This window comes from Nicotiana tabacum, chromosome 11, assembly GCF_000715075.1.
Source record: "Nicotiana tabacum cultivar K326 chromosome 11, ASM71507v2, whole genome shotgun sequence".
NCBI classification, from domain to species: Eukaryota; Viridiplantae; Streptophyta; class Magnoliopsida; order Solanales; family Solanaceae; genus Nicotiana; species Nicotiana tabacum.
Genome location: NC_134090.1, coordinates 162459365 through 162466071, shown reverse-complemented (window position 1 = coordinate 162466071; position 6707 = coordinate 162459365). Strand labels below are relative to the sequence as shown.

Sequence of the window (6707 nt, the reverse complement as noted above, 5' to 3'; positions counted from 1 at the left end):
AGGAGCTATATGGAATAACTTTTGGAAGGGTGACTGGCATTTCAACAGGATAGTGAGTAGTCTATTAAGCAAATATATAGCAGTGGACACACACTCTCCCCAAAATCTCAAAGGCACAAAGTGTTGAAACCTTAGTGCCCTTGCCGTTCCCAGAATATATCTATGTCTCCTTTCAACAACAACATTCTATTATGGTGTATATACATAAGATATTTGATGTACAATACCATAATCTTTTAGTAAACTGTTTACTTGATCATGGAAGAATTATGAGCCACTGTCTGTTCTAAGACACTTCACACCACAGGTAAACTGATTTTTAACAAACAATAGGAAGTTCCTTAGCACTACAATAGAGTCTGCTTTAGTAGGTATTAAAAAAATTCAAGTGTGTATAGAGAAATCATCTACTAGAGTCAAGAAGTATCTTTTACCATTATGAGTGGGAACTCTATAAGTTCCCCAAACATCAGCATGCACAAGATCAGAAGGATTAACAGAACACGTAGTACTTAGAAGAAAGGACAGTCTTGCATGTTTAGTAATAGGGCATACAGAGCATATGTGATCCTTCAGTTAAGTCTTACACAAGCCATCTATCCTTCAGTTAGGTTGGACAAGTAGAAGCCCAAAATTGGGCAGCCCATTCCTTTCCTTAACCCAACCCTTTGACCCGCCGGATCGACCCAGAATCCGCTCCGTTTTGATTTTTAATCTCAGCCATTCATCCCTTTTAATCCTATGGACGAGATTAATCCCCAACCCCCATGTAAAACCTAACATTTCACAAACCCTAAATCTAAGATACCCACTAACCCACCCTTCTCCTCCATGAAACTGTCGCCGCACAACCATGTCCAACTCGCCCGAATCACACCCAAAATCGGGCGAATCGACTCGCTGAGTTTGCTGGTCCCCCCAACCTCTCTCTCTCTCTCTCTCTCTCTTCACCACTTCATCCAAACCACGTGAAGAATATTCTCGAACTAATTTCTTTCTTCTCACTCGTTTTTTGCACGTGCGACTGAGAATCTCTTCGAGTATGTGACATGACGAATGGGAAGCGTGGGATTAATCTAAATCGATCCTAGCCTTCCATTCAACCACGCGCTTACTTGGTTGAGAGATTTTTCGGTTCCTTGGAGAGAAAGGCTGGAGGTTTCCAGGTTCGATATATAAGGGGTTTGTTTACATATTTGGGAGGGGGGATTTCTTGAGAGAAAAGCTAGGATTTTGGGGTTTTGATTTTGAGTCCTCCTCTTCAGCTAATTTTCAGTTTGTTCATAGATAAAAAAGGGCTCTGTTTCGTGTTGATAATCAGAAAATATTTAAAAAAAAAAAAGTTAGCTCTTTCTGGTTCTTGTTTATATTTTTAGAAGTCAGAAAAATAAAAAAAAAAGAACAACACAAAAAAAAATATAGTCCATTTTTTCTCTTGAATGCCAATTTCTGATTTAAGCATGGAGTTTGATTGAACTTTGGTGTTGTTCGAATTTTTGGAGTCGCCGCTATGTTTCGGGTTGTGGCTCGTGGTTTCTGTTCGAAGATCCTGCTGAGTTTCTCTGTTCCGGATTCGCTCGATCCAAGGTTGTAACTGCAGAAATTTTGTTAATTGAAGCTGCATTTTCAGGTTCATTTTAAACTTTTCTCTTCTCTACTTGAATATATGTGGAACAAAGTAATTGTTGCTTGGCTTAAGTCATTAGTAATTTCTAAAACCTTGTTTAATTTCTCTTTGATTTAGTTTGCGTTGTGTTGAGTATGTGTTTGAGTCTTATCTTCCGGCAACACTTTCGTTCAGATGTGTTTAAGGTCCTTGCATCTTTGCCTTTGTGATTGTGCACGTACTTTTCCTTTAGCAATATTATTGAAATTCTATACAAAGCTTAGCAGTATGCCTGCTCTTATGCTATTGAATGACTCAAAAAATGGAAATATGAAGTTTGTACAGTGGGTCTGTTTTTACATAAATCGACACTTCTTTTTGTAGTTTTTCTTTTTAAAAGGGTTTTTCTACATAGTGTCTAGCTAATATATCTTTAGCTCTTTTAGATTCTCCACTGGTTCCATATTACATCTGTTAAAAGAAATTTAACAATCTGCTTAAAGTTTTGTTCGGACTTCGTGTCGTGTTAGTTGGCTTTGTATGAGTTTAGTAAACATTTAGAAGTTTTGCTCATCCTCTGCTGAATATCACAAGTTTAGCGCATAGGAGACTGAAATGGAATGGTGTTAGTTTGGAAATAGAGATGGTAAGGATATGGAAATTTTGAGGATCATGTCGTTAATATCCCCCCCTTTTGCGCCTTTCTTTCTTAATTAGTTTTCTCAATTAGTTTTCTTTAGGTCAATTCCCTCTCTTTAGCTATATTTCCACTTTAAGGATCAAGTTTGCAGTATTTCATACGGTGACATCATTTGACTGCTTTAAATATGATATTATTATCAGTAGTGTGTTTAGTGTGCCTTCCAAGACTCACGACTCTAACCCATTGTTCTTCGCCTATTTGTCATTACACTTTTAGTTTTTCATTAGTTTCTATCTTCTTTAAATATTTGTCTGTCATGCCCGTGGAATGCGAAATTGAACATGGGGGAGGAATTGGACCTTAAATATCTTATTACTCTTGTTTATTGCTTTATCACTCGCTAGGAGCATGCTTAGGCCGACAACATTCGAGTAGGCATTATTAGGATTTTTCTATTTGTTTGCTTTTAATTTTGTGGCAAGAGGTCGTTCCCCTAGTTGAATTTATCCGGGGAATGCCCCGAGGGGTTTATATATATTATTATCCGGGGTATGCCCCGAAGAACTATGTAAATATTCTGGAGGCCTTGACGAGCATGGTGGAGAAGTCGTAGTATAGGTTAGCCTAAGATTTTTCTTTTCCTTTCCTTTTTATTTTCTTTTATTAGGCGGGGACGACCTCAAGCCTTGTGTGCGTTTATTCTGCTTTTCAGTGATTTTACCTTAACTAGAATATTCTGAAAGCCAACTAGATTGAATACGCAACCGTACTAGTTACGGGACATGGGGAGTGCCTAACACCTTCTTTCCGAGTCAAATGAACCCCTTACCCAAACCTCTGGTGCGGACTTAGCTTTGAGTCCAAGTGTTTTAAAGAAAAAATATTTTCTAAAAAAACGGTGGCCTGGCATACCAAAATCAAATGTCAGGTGGCGACTTTGAGTTTTCCTTTTGAATACAATCTTTGTCACTTTCAGAAATTGAAAATCCTTTTCAGCTTTACTACAATCTTTTTATTTATTTAAGGGGGTTTAGTAAGGTTTGGAATGAAAAAAGGGGTGTGACATCTCTAGCGACTCTGCTGGGGAATGGACTTGCGGGTTCGAGTTAGTACTTGATTTTGTTGGCTTTTAGAATATTTGGTTGAGGTTTTTATATTTTTTCATTAGCTTTACATAATTTTTATTATGTTTTTATATTTTGTTATTTGCTAGTGTTTATGTGTTTACAGTTTTTGCTTTATGTGTTTACTGCTTTATAACTGTCATCATATGCATTACCCGGTCAATTCTTTGTGCAACAAGTCTCAGAGTACGCGTCGCGTACACGAACTCTTCGTTGGGTCACCCTTATTCTAGGAGGGGGGAGGGCCGTCGGACGTATGGAGTGGGTGGAAATCTTGAGCAGCCACCATCGACCATACGCTCCCTCGAATTGCATTGTTAGTGAACGCCAAACTTAGGTCAGCCTTTAAGTTATTTTTATTTGCATCATGTCATTTAGACCTAGTAGGGCTCGGTCCTAGGTGTCGTGTCTCTTTGTAGGAAGCCTGTCCGAATTTTGTCAAAATGGGCTCGTGACCCAAAATGACATTTAATCATCCTATGTGCTAAATGTTGCATCTGTGAGGGTAAAAAGGTCATTTGGCAGACTGATGTCTTAGAAAGAAGAGTGAAAAATGAAGCAAGTTGGGCATACTCGCATCTTTCTTTCATAGTTATCCAAAAATAAAATAAAAAATTGATTGAAAATGAAAAATCCAAAAATTCAAAAAATGAAAAGAAAATCCAAAAGTTTTTACATTTTTGTCATTTTTCGAAAAGACAAAAAATATAGTTTTTTTCAAATTAGTTGCATATTCCCGAACTACGCGAACCTGATTCTGGTCTTTCGGGGCGGAATACGTAGGCAACCCACATAGGGTCCGGTCTTCCTAGTAGGTCCTAGGTTTTTGGCTTCTGGGGTCGTAGCCAAATCTTGTATGTATAGCCATATTTGGCCACATCCGCCGTTTTTGCAAAATAGGAGTATTTTTCTCAAAGTAGTTTGTTATCTTCTATCTTAAAGCCCTGAGTCACAATAAAGTGTCCTCTCAACAGGTTCATTCCTGTCAAATTTGCATGTCTAGCCACTTTTGGCCACATCGACCATTCTTGCAAAGTAGGGTTATTTTCGCAAAAGTGGTTCAATTACCCATGTATTAGGATCTTGAGTTTCATCTTGGTGTCATATCACTTTAAGGTCCATCCATGTCGTGTTTGCGTCCCTAGCCACATTTTGCCATATCGGCCATTTTTGCAAAAAAGGTCAATTTTTGCAAAGTAATTTTTAAGGCCGTGATCGTTGGGATGTTGGAGTCATATAAGCTTTAAATGGAGTATTTTTCATGCATTAGAGGTCAACTTTGTCAAGTTTGCACTAATAGTCACTTTTAGCCACTTAGGCCAATCTGCAAAATATAGCCTAATTGTGTCTTGCATTTGTCCACTAGGAAATGTTGTTGTGTCATGTAGTGTCCCGAGTTGCTAAACATGTTCTCTTCGTTCAGGTATGGACCCGCTGATTCGATCCAAAGTGCTGATGGTAGTAAACATTCCCAGAAAATTGATCAAGTGGTGGAAAATGTTTTCATTGTTAGGCAACATGAGTTAATGCAAAAATTAGGCACCCTAACTTATTTTCTTGATATCACATCTCTCCCAGACTTAGCGGAGGCGATGCTGACTTATTGGGATCCGCAAAATTTTATTTTCAGATTTGGATAGTGTGAGATGACTCCTACCTTGGCGGAAATATCTGGTCTCACTCGTTTAAGCTATATAGGCAAGGACATGATACTTCCCCGAGACCACTCTAGGAAAAGATTACTCAGCGACCTCGGCCTGAAAGATAATAAGCATTTAAAATGTCTCGAGCAGTCCTGGATATCCTTGGATTATTTGTTTGCTAGATTTGGACCATATGATAGTTTTGACGTCTTTTGGGATGAGTTCTGCACAACCAAGGAAAAGTGGCAAATACATCGCCTCGAAGCTTTCAACCTTGCTTTGTTGGGATTATTGGTTTTTCTATTAGATGAGAGGCACATTAGCACCCGTCTGCAGTCAGTGGTAATGGCACTATTTCATGAGAAGCAACGCAAAACCGTTACCATTGTGCCGATGATCTTAGCAGAGTTGTACCGATCCCTGAGTGAGGTTAGGGGAGGTGTCAGATATTTTGAGGGAAGTAACCTTTTGCTACAACTTTGGATGATTAAGCATTTGCACACCACTTCCTTACTTTGTCCCATTGACCGTGCCTTGAGGGATCGGGTGGTATGCATCGAGCGTAGGATGAAATCTCCTAAGTTTACATACCAGTAGGCGTCACGTCTTGGATTGAGTTCCTTGGTTTGAGGACAAATGGGAATGTTTTGTGGGCTTACCTTTGGCTACCTTTGGATGATATCTTGGTAGGGTGCCTCATGCAGCCTTTCCTGATGCTGATAGGACTCAAGTGTGTCAAGACGTACACCCCCGTTAGGGTAATGCGGCAGTTGGGCAGAAGATAAGAGGAGCCTCCAACTTTGAATCTTCGGAAGCACATTATGAATTTTAGCAAAAAGGCGGCTGACGAAATCAAGTATGTGCAATACTGGAACAATACAAAGAGGATGAAGAAAAATACATTAGTAGAGGACGTTGGCAGGCCCAAGTGTACTCAGGAGCACTTGATTTGGTTACAGTCCATCCCGCCAGGGGTCAGCACCCCATTGCCAGCACAACTTAGGGGTCGGGCATTTCAGACAAATGATTTTGAGGAGGCATCGGACCAAGATCCCTGGGATAAGCTTGAGTTGATAAAGTCTCAGTTAGCAGAATTGGCAGCAAACGTGGAGCAGCATGGCCATTATTTGTTTAGGGTCGGCCTTTAGGATGCGGGGGCACACGCCGGAGCCTTTATTCCCAGCATCGGTGTTTCTTTACGAGGCATGTTACAGAGTTTGAACATGATGGACATCCCAAGACCATCCCAGTCAGGATTGTCGCATTCAGGAGCAGCTTGAGGAGTCATTCTATTTAGGTGTTTTGAGATTGTCTTATGTTGTCTTTTACTTTCGCGTCTTGTCTAGGAGTACTGAGTCCTTTAGGTAGTGGCAGAGTCTGTCATAGTGTAGTCGAGTCTATCATGTCTTTCATTATCGTACTTCTCTTTGTATTTTAATATCGAAAAAAGTTTTAATCGAAAAATCCCAAAAAGCTTTTGTTTTTAGTTTATTTTCCATCACTTTTCCAGACTACGCTTGGTTTGATTCATGAGGGACATGATATGTAGGCGACCTACTGCGGGTTCGATCAAATCATTGTTGGTTCAAAGAGAGAGAGAGAGAGAGAGAGAGAGAGAGAGAGAGAGAAGAGATAAAAAAAGAAAAATGGATAAGAGGTGTTGGAAAAGAAAGAGAAGGAAGGATCGAAAT

At 39.6% G+C, this 6707-nt stretch overlaps 1 long non-coding RNA gene across 1 annotated transcript; it reads left to right on the top strand.

Moving 5' to 3' along the window:
- The first annotated feature begins 1197 nt into the window (after positions 1–1197).
- On the top strand, positions 1198–6502 carry LOC107812597 (uncharacterized). The gene is made up of 2 exons (XR_012696851.1): positions 1198–1630; positions 4797–6502. It is a non-coding gene; the product is annotated as an uncharacterized LOC107812597 (long non-coding RNA).
- Positions 6503–6707: the final 205 nt, after the last annotated feature.